The following is a 20722-nucleotide window of genomic DNA, read 5'->3' on the forward strand; positions in this document are numbered from 1 at the left end:
GCCGGTGACACACTGGCTGCTTGGCGTGAGCATGGCGTTTCTGCTGCGTGTCAGTTGCGTGACGGCTGCTTCGCGTTTTCTGTGTCTTTACACACCAGAATCGTGCCTGACGCGGTGCTGGCATGCTGCTCCTTTTGTAGGTGACATAGAGGGAGGGCGCCGACAGACCAGGATCTTGTCTTCACGACAACAATATCTATACTTCATGTTGAGCATAAATATAAAGCCTACTGATAAAGGACACCGTCAACAGTATTGACGGCAAAATAAACTATGTTTGACAGGTGCAATTTGCCAGTGTGTCACCGGCCTAAGCTTTTCAAAAGGCATCACGCGAGTGTGAACATCACTACAACTAGGAAAAAAAAGATTGTAATTCAAACGCAGCTCCCGTCGGAATTTAAACAGACCTTTGCTCTTAATTCTGATCGGTCCAACGCAATAACAAAATCTGAGCAGGTCTAAAAACTGAAACTGTTGATGCTGCACTTTACACTTTGGAAAAGTTATATATTTTTTTTTAAATATGAGCAGGCCTAGAAGCTGGGATTGGTAATGCTGCACTGTAATCATAGTTATTTATTTATATTTTTCATTATATTTTATTATATGATATTGGTTTGAGACAGAGTATTTTATTTAGTGAAGTACTTTGCAGCAGTATTTTATTTCTTATTCTTTTTTTATTTTATATATATTTTATTAAAAAAGTATTTTAAAAAAAAAGTGTAAACAAATTGTTAAAAAAGTTTATAGTCATAAACAACCTGCAGTTTAATGTTTGCATTTCTTTCCCTTACTGTACCGAAAATGAACCGAACCGTGACTTTAAAACCGAGGTACGTACCGAATCGTGATTTTTGCGTACCGTTACACCCCTACACACAACACAACCCAAAATCTGATGTCAAACAGACAGTGGGTCTTCTTTAGTGTGAAAGCACCTCTAAAACTCCCACCACATGACACTGATAAAACTCCCATCAATCTTTTTTTTTTTTTGCATACTTCAGAGAAAAGCCTTCAGTCATTCACAAACCACCTGCACTCATTAGCACTCATAAAATACAGCCTAATGGTAGAACACATTAAGGTCTTTGTCATCCTGCCAGAAACAGTTGGTCGTTTTTGTTTACAAGCCTGTACTTCATGGGCATTTCAATGGTCTATAAAAATAAGAAATGATAACAGCAAGGAGATTAGCTGATAGGTCATGCTAGCTTCTAGCATTAGGCTAACACATGATTTGAGCAAAAGTTCTGGTACAGGTTCATTCTCATATGACATCCACACATGAATGATTAATATGCTAATTTCAGTACAATTGAAGCTTAAAGGGACAGTTGACAAAAATGAAAAGTCTGCCATCATTTACTGACCCTCAAGTTGTTCTAAACCTGCTTGAGCTTTGTTCTTCTGTTGAACGTTAAATGAAACATTCTGAAGAATGTGTTTTACAGTTTGCAGTTTCTAGAATGCAGTTTCTTGTCCACATTGACTGCCATAGTATGGGGAAAAAAATGGAAATCAGGGTACTATCCCTTTACAAACATTTTGATTTTGAATCTTATTTTGACTGCAATTTCACCTTTTTCTTAAAATAGAAAAAATACATCTTTTTTTTAAAACACACTTAATAAAATGGACGTTAAACTAAATCGATATTCAGAATACAGCCACATTATTTGTTTTAAACAATTTTATATTGTGGCAATTGCTTCCCATGATACCTTTTTGATGCATTGTGGGAACATGCAGATTTGGTTTCACATGAAATCTCAGTTAAATATGTTTTAAATATGTATCTAAAACATTTTTTATGTAACTTAACACACATTATTTTCAAAATACAAGATACAAATATGCAAAAATTTTATGAAATATTGGTATTTAAAGTTCAAATATTGGTATTTCAACTAATGTAAAGTCGAGGTGTGAAGACCAGATGAAAACTGTGCTAAGGATGGTAATGAAGGAAATCTAGTTTTCACATTCTTAATTTTACCATGAGTGTCTTGTCACATGTCTGGACCTCCGGTCACGCCATGCTGCACACCAGCTATGTACAGTACCCTTACTGATCACTACATGTGACTACTAACCCAGACAACACACACATAGGAAATATACAACACACCGACACAGCTCAGACTCAACTCAACTCAGTCACTTCTGCAACACTGAGGACAAAGAAAGAGAATGCCATCACAAACAGCCACAAACAAGCACCAAGACCAGACACAATAAATGAACAGAATCTTAAATTAAGAGAGGGTAAATGAAGTGAAATAAAACTAAAAAATCGCCGACATTAAAACACCGGCAGCTGTGGTTGCCAGAACTTCACCGTTAAAAATATATATATATATACATATACATACACATATCTCAAAGGTGCACAGTGTCATTCACTCAAACACCATCACTGTAACACATAATAGTGAAATAATACAATAAACAGTCATTTAACAACCTTAGATGTAAGATAAAACCCTAATGTACACAAATGATCAGAAAAAACTAAGAAGAAACAGTTATTTCAATGAAAAAACTAAATATTAAGTGTCGTACAGGGAATTCTGGGAGTGTCAATTAGGGATGGGCGATATATAGCATTTGATTGTCATGCGCATTTCGTCAGTAAAGCCGGTAAGCTACGCAATATCACGTTCATTATCGAAGGCGATTCATCTGCGATAATGAACGTGATATTGCCTAGCTTGTCAGTGATCTATGGCTCTGTTGTAATAAATATACGTAAAACGTAATAAATATACACTACCACACTACCATTCAAAAGTCTGGGGTCAGTAAAATGTTTTTTAATCAATTAAATTGATCAAAAGTGACAGCAGAAAACATTTCTAATGTTACAAAATATTTCTAATTAATTCTGCTTTAACTTTCTATTAATTAAAGAAACCTAAAAAAATAAATAAAAATGTATCATAGTTTACACAAACAAAACTCTAAATAAATCTAGATATCTGTAGCACATGCGGGACTGCTATGCATTGCAAAAACATTAAAAACACCCCTGTAAAACATCAAAAGGAATTTAAAGGAAATCCGTCAGGATTTTAAAACACCTACGGCTCCTCCTGCAATTTCCTTTGACTGTCCAAAAACAAAACAAAATTCCAATACAATACAAGTCTGATAAAATCACACAATAAACAATAAGATAGGAATTAAAAAATAAACACACACACCCAGTTAAAACAATAATAATACTGTATTTTTTTATAAACTTTGAATAAACACAAAAGGATCTAAATGGGAATTCTGTTAAAGGATTAAAACAAAAATCTAATTTTCTAGCACATACTCCAAAATATTATTATTAGAGTATTATGAGCAGCAATACAGTAAATTATCCTTGTAGAATAACAAAAGGAATTTAAAGGAAATATGTCAGGATTTTTCTTTCAACTGTCCTGGGGTGAGACACAATTCCCAAATAATATAAGTGGTTTGTACTCTACAAAGATTACACAATATCCTGGACTCGAAGAATAAATAGGATCCTGTGGCAATTTAAGTCATTAATTATCATTTTGTATTTCAATGGGATCACTTAGGGTTACAATTTCTGGCAGGAATACTCAAAATAGGATTACTTGACAAGGGACAAAAAAAATCCTGTCAGATTTCACTGAAATTCCTTTTGATGTTCTTGATGTTGTGCACTGAATATTTTCTGGCTTTTAGATGCTTTCCAGATATGAGTCACAAATGTTACTGGAGTGTCAGATCTACAAGGACAAAGAACTGCTTCACTACAAGGAACTGTAGAGAAGAGGAATCCTCTGACACAGTGCCATAAGTAATCCTCAACACATTTCTAAATACAACACCAGGAATCCCAAGGAATTCTCGGAATTAGGAGGAAACATAAAAAGAGATTGAAATAGAAGGTGGGGGAGAAGGGCATATGTGTAGAGAGAGAGGTGACAGAGGAGTGGAAAAGGAGGACAGAGTCAAATATTTTCAGTTCACTGAGACATGGAGTCAATTTTGCAAAAGATTTGACAAAAAAGCAAGGCATGAAAAGCCTTGAAGAAGGGTTCGACAGAGGAAAAAAAAGGATAAGAAGGCATAGAAGGGAGGGAAAAAAATTGAGGGGGAGGGTGGTGAAAAAGAATAAAATGAGACATAAAAGCAAAAGAGTAAAAGAAAGAGGAAGTAAGACAGTCCCCAGCATTTCCTGTAGAGTGGTTGTGGCATTAACAGTAGGCTGAGCAATGGTTTTGTAACTGTGGTGTCAGTACATGCTTCACTGACATGCTGACCCAGTGACCTACTTTTGCTTCTCTCGCTCACTCGTTCTCTCTTCCACTGCAACTTAATCACAGCTCAACAGGCAGCCGCAGCTGCAGCCAATCACGCGGCGGGCTGAGCCACCACACGCTCACTTTCAGCAAATCAGGAACAGCTCACCACAAACTAAATGGCAGCCAATAACACGCCGAGGAAGAAATAAAAGGGGTTTTCAGCCAATCAAACACAGAGTCTACAAACTCTCAACTACCCAACCACAAACATGATAAAGACAGATTTTGTGTGAAAGAGAACAAGACCAAGAAGGGAAGGAAAACATGAGAAACAGCAGAAGGAAACAAGCTAACAAAACCAAATCTTTAAAACTTCTCTTGCAGAGAGTGACACTTAACTTTTCAGCCAAAACAGATCTGCCTAAAGCACCACGTTAAAAACAGATAACAAGCACATGACAAACAAACAAATTCTTCCTCCGCTCTCTCACCACACTCAAACAAATTAGGTTTCTTTCTCACACACACCCACAACTACCCTTAGGTGCTCGGCACGCAATAGCATGGCCTGTTTCTAGAATATTTTCACAGTTGCCCATATCTTGAATTGTATTAGTACAAAAAACAGTCACAGATGGACGATATACAACTGTGAAAAAGCATATTAGGATTCCACTGCACTGTCATCTGCCTTTTTGACTCTCAAGGGGACCTATTGTGTCGTTCCAAACCTGTTAGCTTTGTTTCTTGTGTAAAACACAAAAGGAGATATTTATACACGTCCAAGCTGCTCATATTCCATTCCATGTTCACCAGTCATTTTTAATGTACTGTAAAAATGTAGGGTTGTGCTGAAATAATTATACTGTATTTCTACACACACATATATAATCACAGTAATATGTTGTTAATAAAATATAAATATTTAAAAATAAAAAAATAAATGAAAACAATTATTTTGTAATAATTTAATTTAAACTTGTAAAAATATATATAAAAATTTGTAAACTTGTACAATCTTTTACTTTTTAATGAAAAATACTTTTACACTTTAAATTCCTGTAGCTCAAAGCATTGTGCTGCCAATGTCAAGATTGAGAGTTCTGTTCATGAATGCATGAACTGATAAAATGTACAGTCTCCTAAAAGAGTGTTCCAACCAAGCACTTCCGGTTTAAGAGTGTCACTGAAAAGACTCGAGTCAACGACCCTCGTAGATTGACGAGTATAAATCCTTCAAGCTCACTTAAAACTTTTATACATATTTTGATCATTAATGCACAAAAGACCAACAATGCAAATGGCACTGGGAAAAAAAAGAGAAAATAACTCAAGTGAATGATAAAGCTCAAGAGATGTCGCATGATTCTGAATACACTGACGAAAAAAAAAAAAAGTATTCCAAATGCATAAAAACAATGCAAATGTGATGCACAATGACATGTATTGCAACGTGTATTAGAAGACAGTATCAGTCTTTTTTCACGGAAGAAATACAGTCATACAGGTTTGTAAAACATTTTTAATTGAGTGATTCCTAATCAGTCAAATTGTTTTTCTATAAACTCTTTGAAAAATGCCTCAATGCAACACAAAGTTAAGTCTCCCACCCGCATCACTCGCTGTATCCTTACAGTCTCATGGTTAACCAAACATGGTTTTTGCTGTTCTCTTCCGATTCACATTCAAGTTTTTCCACCACAGAGTCTGATTTCCATTTTTAATAAATTCATGCAAGGTGCCTACACGTTCTCACTCTCTTTTTTTCCCTTCTCTCCCTCAGATCGAGTTTCTACAGGCTCTGTGTGCACACGTGTGTTTTCTCAGATGTAGGTCAGTAAAGCTCTGAGGATGTGAGTCACTCCAGCATGGATCTCCGGTGGAGCTCTGCACGCACGGAGACGCCAGCATGACAACGGTGCCCATCGGCAATGCCATAGCAACCACTCGCACCAAGCGCGTTAAAAATAGATGTGCTGAATTTCACCACTGCAGAGTCTCCCTCTCATATTTTCCCTCTCAGCATTTTCTCCATTCCTCAATCAGCAATCGACACAATCATCTGTAAATGCTCTTCAAAAGAGAGATTCTTCAGTATTTGCTTAACTTACGGTAAATAAATGAATCTCAAAAATACAACACATCCAGCTGACACGTATATATTGGATAAATATATACTTATCCTCACAAAAATACGTCAGCAGCTTGAAAAAATGATTAATGTGCACTGAAAATGATGAGGAATCCCTTATGGCCAAATATGCAGCACAGTGATGCCATGCTTGGGTTTCCATTTATAACCGTGCTCTTCTCACATCAACTCTGCTTTCCCTGTAAACAAGTAATTACTTTTTTCTATCGGCAGATTTGCATGTTATCTTTAGGTATAATTACCTTATAGATAACATGGGTTAAATTGTCAACACAGTGCTGTATGTAAACCATAATTCTCCTAATCCACAAATGACTTCACTCCCTTCTAAGTCTGGAAATGCAAGGGATTACTCACTTGGTGCAAACCCTAGTCATATGTCACACCTCTGGACATGAGCTGAAATAGAAGGCATTTAAGTGGGAAAGCACTTTTCTCAGGCCATAAACAGTTTAATATATCTTAACTCACACAAAACACACTGAACCCAAAACTGGGAAAAATTTACATTCGAAAAGAAATGAAAAAAGAAGTTGATTTTTGTAATGTCTTTAATTATTTTTATTTACCACAGTCTTCAATAACAGAAAGGACAATAACTACAATTATACATATTTGTGATGTGAACTACAATTGTTTGAGAAAGTCAAAATGTGATGCAGCTGTATTAATACTACTTATATTATATATTACAAATATAAATTTACTTCAAAAAATGTTGCCAAAAATTTCAATTATTGGAGCACAACTCACTATTAAATTGTTGCTTATTAGCATGCATATTACTAGTATATTGGTGGTTTCTTAGTACTTATAATGCGCATATTAATACCTTAATCTGTATAACAATATTCTAATCTAGATCCCCTAACCCTACCCAATACCTAGACATAATTGCTACAACTACCTCACTTACCATCAATTAGTAGTAATCAGGAGTTTATTAAGGGGAAAAATCTTAGTTAATAGTGAATATGTATATTAAGCATATATATATATATATATATATATATATATATATATATATATATATATATACAATCCATACTCTATATACACACACACAGAGTACAGACCAAAAGTTTGGACACACCTTTTCATTCAAAGAGTTTTCTTTATTTTCATGACTATGAAAATTGTAGATTCACACTGAAGGCATCAAAACTATGAATTAACACATGTGGAATTGTATATGGTATTATATACAAAAAAGTGTGAAACAACTGAAAATATGTCATATTCTAGGTTCATCAAAGTAGCCACCTTTTGCTTTGATTACTGCTTTGCACACTCTTGGCATTCTCTTGATGAGCTTCAAGAGGTAGTCACCTGAAATGGTCTTCCAACAGTCTTGAAGGAGTTCCCCGAGAGATGCTTAGCACTTGTTGGCCCTTTTGCCTTCTGTCTGCGGTCCAGCTCACCCCTAAACCATCTCGATTGGGTTCAGGTCCGGTGACTGTGGAGGCCAGGTCATCTGGCGCAGCACCCCATCACTCTCCTTCTTGGTCAAATAGCCCTTGATGCCTTCAGTGTGACTCTACAATTTTCATAGTCATGAAAATAAAGAAAACTCTTTGAATGAGAAGGTGTGTCCAAACTTTTGGTCTGTACCGTGTATAATATATATACACACATACATAAAGTGTACACAGGAAAAAAAATAAATTATAAAAAGGGAATGGAGAGCATATCTGCCACAACACATCTACCAAAAAAAAAAAGGTGTGCTCACAGTGCAAACAAACATACGCTGAAGCCTTTAGATAGGTTCAACAGTTAAAAAGGCTGAAAGATGATGAATGATGCAACGCCTCAACATTATGAGAACAAAATATGACAGATGTCTCTATACTGGCTTATTATACCTAGCCTTATTCTTATCAGATCAAACATAATTGAATGCATCTTGAAGAGTCTTGGAATCGAATTAAGAACCAAAATCAAATTCAATCATGAGGTGTCTAAAGATTCTGACCTGTATGAAAAGTAGTCTATAGCTTAGACTTACATTAAACCGACAGTTATCATACAGAGAGTTTTCACAATCATGTTGATGCGTGTGGCTGCTGAAATGATGATGATAGTGACAGAGCAAAAGTGGCACTTCAGAGACAGGCTGGGATTGCCGTCTGTGTCAAATGCTCTCACAGGGGAAAGCAGGGATGACTGCAACACTGTTACCATGACGATCAGTCCATAAGCAACCACAGTCGACATTTAAAACCAGCCAAGGCTTTGATGCACACAAAGGGACACGAGGACCAGCACAAACATAGACCAATTTTAGCGAAAAAACATGCACATACTCTACAATCCAAATCAAAACAGCAAAATATGCTCATCATTCACACACACTGACGACTGAAACACTACTAGAAGAGATAAAAGAGAGCTGACACAGACAGTTTAAGAAGAAACATACTAACACACATTTACTGGAGGGAAATCATACTTACTTATCCTCCAACAGCAATAAACACACACAGACAAATGTCATGGTGACATTGAAGCGATGAGATGGTTAAGTAGATGCAAGCAGTAAACAAACACCTCTATCTAATGAGTTCTCTAATATCCAAACACAGCGGAGAGGTGTTAATATAAACCGTGCCAACATTTAAGCATAAAACAATGCACTGTCATACCCAGAAACCGCTAAAACTTTGGTTTGTTTGGTTGTGAAAAAAATTGGTGGGTTGTGATCCAAAAAGTCTGTTCTAAATGAGTCCAGAAAAACAAACTCAAACTAAACACACTGCGTATTGTATAGATGGAAAATTAAATATATAAGTATATATTGCTATATACACTCATCGACCACTTTTTTAGGTCACCTGTTCAATTGCTTGGTAACACAAATTGCTAATCAGCCAATCACATAGCAGCAACTCAATGCATTTAGGCATCTAGATGTGATGAAGACAACTTGCTCAAGTTCAAACCGATTGAGTACCAATTGAGCATTGTTTATACTCCACAGCGTACCGGAGTATTGCTGCTGACCGCATCTATCCTTTTATGACTACAGTGTACCCATCTTCTGATGGCTACTTCCAGCAGTATAATGCACCATGTCACAAAGCTCAAATCATCCCAGACTGGTTTCTTGAACATGACAATGAGTTCACTTTACTCAAATGGCCTCCACAGTCACCAGATCTCAATCCAATAGAGCGGCTTTGGGATGTGGTGGAACGGAAGATTCACATCATTGATGTGCAGCCGACAAATCTGCAGCAACTTGCATGAAGCTATCATGTCAATATGGACCATAATCTCTGAGGAATGTTTCCAATACTTTGTTGAATCTATGCCATGAATACTTAAGTTAGTTCTGAAGGCAAAAGGGGGTCCAACCCGGTACTAGCAAGGTGTACCTAATAAAGTTGCCAGTGAGTGTATATTATATGCTGTCTTACGTTCATCTTCACAAACGTTAGTAGTTCAGCGGATCAAAAAACTCACAGTTCTGGTCATATTACAGTTTTTGAGATTTTTTTTTAGATCAGCAAAAAAAAACTATATTTCATTGTTAACATTGCTTTCCATTAAAGCCAAGTACTTCTTTGATATTCAGTTCAGTGTTTGTGCGCTGTCTGAAACATGCCTCTCCATTGTGTGCGAGTACTGAATCAGGTTCTCCTTTGCCTGTTCTTGTGCTGGAATTGTTTAAAATTACTTGAGTGTGTAAACAAGTACAAATGATAAACTTTCACTTATGGTTCAATTTTGCAATTAATCCACAAATTAAATGCATGCTGAACCCTGGGGCCTGGTCCATATGGATCATGGATTAACTACGATATGTTCAACCCCTAAAAACCCTTAATAAAATTGAGCAAATATAAAAAAAATTAATACCCATTTTTCTGCTGTATATTATAAAGCTGTCTAGCCTAAATTTACTAGTAGAATTTAAAATGACTTACTCAGTTTTTACTTTTGTAAACTTGTCTACTAGCAAAGAAATTTTAATAGTCATTTATTGGCCACAGCATGAAAATAACATGAAAATTACTATTGGCTTATTGGTGGTTATTTGTATTTTTTTATATTAGATTTTTAGCATTTGTTTTTTTTATATTGGCTGAAAAGTTAATTTGTCAAAATTAGTCAGATTAGACCAATGTTGTGTGAAATATTAACAAAACTATGAAAGGTAAATCGTTTTACTCAATACACTTCAGTGACAGGTTAAGAGAGACAAAACCCAGAAGACAGAAGTAGTGAGGGCATTATTACAGATGTGTTTCGTAAGAAAACTTTAAAGGATCGAATGTTTGATAAATACTCTTTAATAACATGAGAAACACACATTAAACTGTGTCAGGTAATTCTGACTACTTGGAAATTTCATGTTTACTTCAATGGGTTACCTGCTGTTTCTTTGTGATATTTTTGTGAAATTTACTAGCAAATTCTGAATAAGAAATTTTTTCATGGCTGACTGATGATGATGAAGGCGCATTCTGGATGCACTATTAATAGCCTGAGAATAAAATAAAATAAAATAAATAGTTGCTGGACTTTTTCAAGCTTAAAAAAGTCACGCAATTGTTTTTCACAATCCGGTATTTCAGTTATTTCCAAGTATTTGTGGCCATCCCTAATCTCTGTGTCAATTATCTGTCCTGCACATGATAATCACCAAGTAAAGGTCATTTTTGTTACTTCCAGGACACTTTGTGTCACCACACCCTGACTTCCCAGGGTTAGAGTACTTTCTATGGGCTTGCAGTCATTTTCAAGCCTGTGTGCTGCATGCATCTCACAAAAGCGCCCTTTGTTAGCATGAATGTCCAGCAGTCTGCAGACAGGAAAAAGTCTGAGCAATACTGCTTTCCACTGGCAGGGCCTCACAACGCAGCTGGCAGGGGACCCCACAGTGGATTTGCTGTTGCCGTTGTTCTGGTCTTTCAGAGAAACGGCGAGGAGCCAACTGCTGGCACTGAGTGGCCAAGTGCCCAGCCGTGATCCCAGCCAGAGGGAAGCAGAGAGCACGGAAGAATGGAACGAAGATTAGAGCCAAAATAAAGTGGCTTATAAAGATGTCAAAACTGCTCATTAAAGCAGATATGCTTGAACTTACAGAGAAGATCTGGATTGGTTTATGCAGGTGATACATTGATTCCCGTCTATGATCATATGGACTGGCATACTATGGAAAGCTAATGTCTCCAAAACAGAACTGAAAACAGGTTTCCCAAGCACTCCTCCCATTGGTCGGTCAAAGAGATCGTCATGCCATTGGTTGAGAAATGTAGCATCCAGCAGGTTGGGATGCTCAAAATAAATTGTAATGTTTTGATATTGCCACAGAGTCAATGTATAAATTTTTTAGGGAGGTCAACTTCTTATATATTATTATATAAAAAAGGGTAAAGGAATATTCTAGGTTCTGCAAATTAAGCTCAATCAGCAGCAGTTGTTCAAAAATGCTGATTATCACCAATATTAATATTGATTCCTCCCTCATTTTCAAAAAAAAAAAAAAAAAAAATTATATATATATATATATAATTTTATTGTGAGGTACCTATCATGGAAGTGAATGGGGCCAATTTTTGGAGGATTTAAAAGCAGAAATATGAGGCTTTGGTAATTGAAATAAAGAGGAAATAAAATAAATATTTGTTTTTTATTTATATATAAAAACTTAAAAACCTGAAAATAATAATTGTCGCTTTGACAACTAACAGAAAAAAGTCCTACACATTTGTACAAATAAATCCATCTGAATAAAAAAAGTAAATTACTAAAAAAACTAGGAACATAATAAAACTATGAATAAATACTTTAATTGTTCATAAATGAACACTGGTATGTGCATTAGACATAGTGTGAATGCGTTTGCAGGCCTCACGTGTGAACCGGTTTGCTGATATATTGTTATAGCTGAGCTCACGTGAGCCTCTCCCAGTCTAAAGGTGGCTAATTGTGTCCACATTTCAAACACAGACAAACATCCTATTTCTCTCCCTTACTCACCTGTTACGCCTGCATGACTCAGAACACGGACACATCTGCACATTCATTTGAATACATAAATAATAGGCGCCATGGAGGAGCTGAATAATCCACTAATCATTCATTAATAACTTATTTAACTCATTAAGATCAAGCAAAATTATAAATGCTACACAAATCAACTACTAACCCAAATTGTCAACCCAAGCATTTAAGCACACAACAAGCACCACAGTGACTGTTATGATCTGTTACACACACGCCATGATTACTCATTTATCTATAAATATAAAATTAGCTTCCTTAAAACCTGTAGTAAACAAATAATTAAAAACAACCAGTAGAACTACAATTTGAAGACATAAAAGTGAGCAAACGTAATTGAATCGCCTGAAATGTCAAATCATAGGATTTTCTGTATTTGGGCATTAATTGTTAACTGTCACAACCTTCAACCCTTCCATGAGGAAAATTACATTTAAAAGTAGACTTGTTTATATATAATATAAAATAAATAGCAAAAGAAGACTGCAGTGGATAAATTATTTTGCAGACTAATTACAAAATACATAGAAAACATTAAATGGTACAAAATCAACCATTTACCAGACAGTGTTATATTAACACACAATTAATCATAATTTAGCAGTTGGAAAGCGTCAATGACATAACATATTTCCTGAAGACATGCACATTTAGGGGCTGTTTAAACAGAATGTGTTTCTGAATTTGAAATAAATAAGAACTCAGCTCTTATTACTGTATATGGTTGTATTTTTTTGTTTTATTTTTATTCGCTGAAATCTTTTCTTTTTTTTTTCATTTAATTTTTAATTTATATATTTATTTATTCACTTATTACCAAATGTTTAGAAATATTTGCCAAATCTAAACCTACCAAAAAACAAGTCTGATAACCAACATTTTTCCCCCGACAGTCATCAGAACCGTTTGGAGAAACGTTAACACATTATATACCTGGGCTACACTTACATGATGTGTAAATATCCTGCAAGTCTTTAGTGGCCAGAAAATAAAATTAGCATACAGAATAACAGCTGACATGAAGGCCTGTCATCAGCAAAGCCATGCCATACTTGGAGAAAAAAAAAACAGTTTTGCGGGTCTTAAAAATTGAAATTTTTTGCATTGAAAAACTGCATTTTTATGGAGGGCGGGAGATTTCTGCCGAGTCATTCGGCCTCTCCAATTCCTCGCTTTTCCTTAGTACACAATCACCTCTTTTCCTCCTAACGAGAGAACAACAAAGAGATGAGTGTGACGTGAGGTGGTTTGAAGCCTAGACACTGAGATCACTGGAAACAGCGAGTCGGGGGAGTGTGTGTATGTGGGATCTCCAGGGAAGTTTTTCCTCACTTCTGAATCCCCAATCAGCCATGTAGCCTGCAGCCACATCCAGCCATATGAAAATACAGAAGCAGTGCTTAGTGCTACACACATCACTTACAAATGCAAGCATTGTATCTTCATGCAAATTACACTGCAGGGCTGAGAAAAAAAACAGTCTACACAAACCAGCTGTGCAAAATCTGAATAACAATGAGAAAGCAGTCCTACTACAGCAGCACTGGAATGTAAATGGCCTTTATACAGTTTCCTTAAAGATTAATTAAGCACACTAACCACAAAGATTTTGGTTCTTTCATGAAGTTTTAATGTAAAAGTTACAGGGATTTTTTGGAGAGCTCTAAGAGCATTTTTGCTGCTTGTTTAATTTAGCTCATTAAAATTACTGCAATTTGTTTATTTTTTATTTTTTTGCTTTGCATTTTGCACTTTTAATTTAACTGTGTGCAATCAAATGCAATTTATAAAATCAATACTTAACTAATGTTACAAAAGATTTCTATTGGACTCTTCTTGAACTTTCTATTCATCAAAGAATCCTGAAAAAAAAAAATTATTATGGTTTCCACAAAAATATTAAGCATTTAATTGTATTTAATTCATTTCACTGCAATGAGCTGCAGACGCAGAGCTGCAGAAGACTAGTTTTATTTTGGATTGTCATGCACTAGTTACAATCCCTCTGTCTACTGTCTCTATGATAGAAAAAAGTGAACAAATATATATCTATATATTCCCTAAAGATCTCTATGGCTCTTCACTTTAGTTACAGACTGTGGTTGCCATTCTCTTTGAAAAGCAAATGGTGTATACATACATACATACAGTACATACATACATACATTCATATATATATATAAAACCAAGTAAATACATCCTCCTCACAAATCAACGTTGTTTCATCTCTCTCCAGTTCAGCCATTTGTGGTTTCATCTCCGGGGCTTGCAGGTTATTAAGCTATTAAGTGACTCAGACCTCAGCAAGATTGGATGCAGTCAACAAGAAAATCACAACATTGTCATAAGCACACAGGCCATCATATTATAATTACAAGATAAAGGTGACACAAAATGACCATGGAGCCATTCGCACAGGACATGTGAATTACTTTTAACATGCCATGGATGTGATGCAATGGCCAAAACAACTATTATCATTCTATTCAATGTTTATTTAACTCCTTTACCTGCCACAATAATGTCCTTGAATTGTGTTCATTCTAGGGACCGTCACAAAAAAAAAAAAAAAAAAAAAACTTTTCACCATTTTTTCACCATCTTACCTTCTTTAGGTTGGGACGGTTGCAGAAGGGCTTCTGTGGACTGTCATTGAGCGCTTTACTTCCAAACAAAAAAACTCAAACCCAATGGTGATGGAAACCCTGCAAAGGCAAAAATAAATGTTAACGCATTCTCACTTCACTTTCTGACAATTAAAAATAAATGACAATGTCATTAAGAACAAACAAAACTATTTGAACGCATATAACCCTAAAAGACAGCAGGCTCTCTGTGAGGATTTGGGTGATTATTCAAGTTAGCTTTAACAATATTTTAAATGCGTCTTATCACAGTCTGCTGAATATTATTCTGCACTGAAATGTGTCAACAATCCAGGTCATGGTTTATATGTGCGTGTGCTGTGTGTGTGTGTACAGAACTTGTCTCATGTTATAAGAAATGTTCTGCGTCCACCCGCTCGCTTTTCTGCTCATCCCAGAGGTTCTGATTAGAGGTGAAATCACAACTAAAACATCTGGGTCTTCACACATACACACACACACAAACCCAAATCATTGGGCTTCTGCTGCAGTGAGATAAAATACTGTCCCTCCATTTAAACATCTTGCTGTTTTCATTTCACCTCGAATCATAAATCGAGTCCAACCCAAAAGGGAAATCTTAGACCTAAATATCACAGGATGACAACTGGCTGTCAATACCGAAGGAGCCGGTTCAATCCCTAGAACATTTATTCATTTTTCAGGTTTTATCCAAATACTACATCAAAATCGATTTGAATCAAGACAAAAGATGAGAATAAATGGACCTCCACCCGGTCTCCACTGTCACCACAAGTCTAGTGGGACATAGCACAGCAATTCTAGTACTGTTAGTGGCACTGGATTAAGCTGTCTGGTGACTAAATATATATCAGCAAACTGGCTGGGCAAAATACAGCCTGCCTTTTTGAATTCAGGGGTGACCTATAATGGTTTACCATTTAAAATAATTAAGAAAAATAGGCTTGTCTTAGGTAGAGGTTTTTGGTTAGTGTATAGAGGCATCTCAACAGTTTAGGAAAAACTGTTAATTAGCAATGGTTGCTAAGGCAAATACAGTTGACATGGCCAGCTCGAATGATTGCCTGACTTACACAACTTCCAGGAGTAAGGAAAAACCTGCAAACTTACCAGGTTGGCACAATCAGTTTTTAGGGCTCTACAATTTGACTAAAACAGTGATTATTTATATATGACTATAAAATAATAATAATAATAATAATAATAATAAATCACAATTACTATAATTTATATTATGATTGTTGCAAAATAAAAATTATTAAAGTTTAAACCACAAAAGTGGCATAAAAATAAACTTGACAACCAAAAATCTAAAAATATCAGGTTGTCTTTACATTAAAGACTTGGCTAACAACACTGCTCTTGGTCTCAGGTGGTTTCAGTCCTGTTTACACTCACACAGCAAGAATGATTCACATCAACAGTGAAGTGAATCTGTTAACGCTTACGATTCATCTTCACTTAAAAAATTCATGGCATTAATATGTATAATAACATAAGCTAAATGTTAAATTATTGATGTGTCCTCAAATGGCAAACTGTAAAAGATTAAACCCTTGCTGGCAAACCACCAATGACCCAACCTGATGAAAACACATGACTAGTATACTTCTGCGATATGCTATCTATATTTTACAAGTGTTTTGACTTTATAGGTGATAGATCCTTGCCAACTGGTTTACATCCAGCAAACCAAGCATCTGATAATTAAAACAACTACTTACTGTATATATGGAACCAAAAGAGCGATCATGCATCAAATTTAGAATGACAAAGATAAAACTGCTTTATTGAGTCCACATGACGGTAAATCAAATTTACCCCGGAACTAACAATTGGCAAGGAAGAAATCATTGTAAACACCGTTGTAAAGCTTTTACAATGTTGTTGTTTTTTTAACTGGTTACCATCTGCACCAAAGTGGCAACAAACAGAAAATAAATCAAAACAATGAAGTTTCATACACTCCCACTGGCTAATCAAATCAAATAAATATCCCCGCCCCAATACCACTGGTTGAACCAATTTGTTATGCCACTTGCACAAACTGCAGTTCCATTTGCTACCACTGGCACAGATATTACACACCTCACCATTAAAATCACACTGAAATGGAAATTTACCCTATTTATCTTTTTTCTTACAGTGAACGATTCATCTTTTCATGATTTATTTTTATTTGCCTATTTATGATTTATTTTTATTTATTCAATCTGCTGGTGAAAATTACAGATCACAATCATTCACATGAAGTCTTTTCTTGCAAAAAGTTGAATCGTCGAATCAACAACCGATGGACCGAACCAAGATCCTGTCTAACCTTTTTTTTCTTTTCAAAAATCCATTTCTCTTGTATGTATGCAACAATATTGAAGAAAGAATCAGTCGCTACTTCCATTACATCACGACTTTAAAACATAACTGGCTTGACCAGTTAACAATGCTTTTGATCTTACACACACAGTTCTCTGAAGTGGAGTACAATGTGAAACGCAGGGCGCGAGAGTGTACAGTGAGCAGATGGAGTCATGCATGCATGCGGGTTTGGGTGGAGTGGGTGGATGTTGAGAGCTCTGGTCATCCAAAAGGACTCATCACTCCAACCCACACTCCCACAATAGTCACATATCCCTCTGGACACAAGGTTGGCACCAAGCATCAGGCCATAGGGTCCCTCTGAGACTGTCAAACCAAACTGATATCAGCTTCAGTTTCATCCCTTGAAGAGCAAGGAGAAAATGTAGGATGACTGTGGAAAACTCCTTCACCACCCAATAAAATGTTAGTTTTCTGAACAATTAGCAATCGAACTAATCAAACACAAAAGCTGAATGGAAACTATCATTCCCATCGCTCTCTGACTGACTGACATTTGCGGAGTGGATATGGACACAAGATGCTTGAAGGTCTCTAAATGGGAAAGTTAATTTTCATTAGAGGCCTTGGTATCTATGTGGGCAGAACCGAATGTCATTTGGCAAGCAGGAAAGACCATCTCAGAGAGTCTTATAAATGGCGGCATGCAAGAGAACAACAGCTCGGATGGCCTCTTGAACCAAAATTATTCTCAAATGGAAAGCAAACAATAGAGAACTATCAGCTAATGGCCTAATAAGCATTCGGGTTTAAAGTGCCCCTATTATGGAGTCTCATACAATAGGTTTACATGCATGCAAGTTCAAAAAAATGCTTTCATTTTCAAAAAATATGCATTTAATATCACCTAATTTTCCAGCAATTCTCAAACAATTAATTCGAAGCAGTTCTAAGATTCAGTCTCTCTAAAGAAACCCTACCCTGCTCTGATTGGTCAGATGGCCCAGTCTGTTTGACTGATTTTAGTGCATACAGTGAATGTTGGAACTCACACTGCATGAAAGGCAATATTTGAAATGGGATAATAGGGGCACTTTAAAACTGTGCAAATATACAACACAATTAACAAGGTTAACAAATGGCCAAAGTACGCAAACGAATGTGTCTATAAATAAACTGAAAGCTCAAATAGAAAAAAGCTCAATGGTAAGTTTAATGGGGGGGGGACTAAATACTTAATGAAGATAAAGGCAGAAAAGAGAGAAAAAAAACGTATAATATCTAATGTTATTATTGCTATTGGTTGACCCAGTCAACAGCCAAGACCAAACAGGAAGTGGTGAGACATTGCACTTGTCAGCTTCCAGCTCTTGGTACGTCCATAACTAAGGTCATTTACACAAATTAAGGAAGTAAGAATGACCACATGGCTTAATTTAAAAGGTCTTCATCGGTTTCAGACATTTCGGCAAAATCACATTATTTTGAATTTGTTAACATTAGTTATGCAAGTATTATGAAATAATATTGAACAATACTATGAGCATTTATTAATTTACTGTAGGGCTGCACAATTATAACAAAAGTCATAATGGTCGATTATTACCCTTAAATTGTAATTGCGATTCACAATTTACAATAAATGATGATTTATACAAAGATAAACAAGCTGAAAACTCTGAAAACACTGAAAAACTTATTGCTTTTCTAGTATTAAGACTCAAATGTCAAAAATAGTTTTTTGGGATTTTTCATCGGATTTGTTTCTTCTTTAAATAAAACAAAAGAAAAAATATGCATGCTATTATAATGTTATACTAAAACTAAAATTAAAAGTGGAAAACTCTTAAGACAACCTGTAGAAAGGGAAAAACACATCTTAAGCAAACAGAATAACATAAGTGGACTTTGAATGATTAATTGTGGCTTTGAACATTTGTAATCTTGATTATTATTTGATAAATTTTTATCTTTCAAACTGTATAGGATTATTATAACCAACAAACAGCAATTATCATATCATAACATATGATCATATCAGACAATATTGACAGATTTTAAAAATGCAATAAGATAAATTGTGCATCATTCATTTACGATGTCTAATGCATTAACTTAAATGAATCAAATCTTATTGTAAATGACTTTTTTGCTACATATCCTATACTGATTTTATATTGTTTAATTATTATTTTTTTTACCGATTACAGTGCTGTCCAGATGTGAATAGCTCCATGAACACACTTTAATCAAAAGTCTGACACTGTACAGAGCCAACAAGGTCAGAAAGGCATTGTGTCCGCAGCTACGTATTCAGTAGTGCCTTTCAAGTACAATACGTTATCTTTGCAAATCAAGGTAGGCTAATCAAGATCTGTTGTTGTGCTCTTTGAGAATTGCTGGGTGGCCAGAAGTTTATACTTTAGGACCTTATACAGTAGGTATGATTAAAGTTTGGACCAGAAAAATCAAACGACAGCATACCATATGCAAAATACAGGGAAACAGTAATATAAAACTGTTATTTTTTAATTAACATTTTTTAAATGTCTTTTGTTCATGTGATGTAAAGCTGAATTTCCAGCATCATTATTCCAGTCTTCAGTGTCACATGATCCTTCAGAAATCATTCTAATATGCTGATTGTTATTATTATTATTATTATTATAAAGAGCAATGTTTAAACAGTTGTGCTGCATAATATTGACGACTCATTATAAACACAACCTACATTCCAAGAGTGTTCACCACTATTATTATGTTGTATGTTTTTTTGTAATTAGCTAACAGTTTGTAGATTCTTCATGTGTGAACATTTATCAAATTATATGCTCCTTAGAAGTCAGAAACCATGACCATGCCCGCAAGATAAACTGACCAGAAAAACGCTTTAAGTGCACAGCCAAGACCACCATGTGTAGTTTGCTTCTGCTACTACAATGCTTTCTTTTATGCCCAGCCTCCACATCCCAAACCACAGAGTTCATCACCCGTAACACTTTTCCCAGTATTATAAACACTTTCTCAGAAAATCAAAACCTTAACCCAAGAGATTGTTTTGAATGTAACCAAAGACTTTGATCTGAATCGCGCACAGGACCACATAATGAGATATTAATGTCTCATTTCTTTGATAATAATTTCTTCATGAGAAGTAACAGTAAACATCCATTTAAAAAAAATCCTGATCACAATTTCCACTCCGCAAGAAGTACTCTCATTGTAACTTACTTCATTTAGGTCAAATTATAATAACTATTTAATAACTAATTAGGTTTGAGTATAAGTAACCTTTTTGCATTTATGCACATAAACAGGCATGTTGAATGATCATAATGCTT

General features: G+C 35.5%; 1 protein-coding gene across 2 annotated transcripts in view; it reads right to left on the reverse strand.

Annotated features, from left to right (window-relative positions):
* LOC132092546 (circadian locomoter output cycles protein kaput-like) overlaps nt 1-20722 on the reverse strand; it is a 56618-nt gene that overhangs the window by 28780 nt on the left and 7116 nt on the right. Inside the window, exons 2-3 of one of the 2 annotated variants that reach the window (XM_059498828.1) lie at nt 15045-15143; nt 14647-14737 (exon numbers count right to left, since the gene is read on the reverse strand). The gene's annotated coding sequence lies outside the window, so the exon portion shown is untranslated. The remainder of the gene's footprint in view (nt 1-14646; nt 14738-15044; nt 15144-20722) is intronic. The other variant, XM_059498827.1, reaches the window with a different exon arrangement.

This window comes from Carassius carassius, chromosome 18, assembly GCF_963082965.1.
Source record: "Carassius carassius chromosome 18, fCarCar2.1, whole genome shotgun sequence".
NCBI lineage: Eukaryota > Metazoa > Chordata > Actinopteri > Cypriniformes > Cyprinidae > Carassius > Carassius carassius.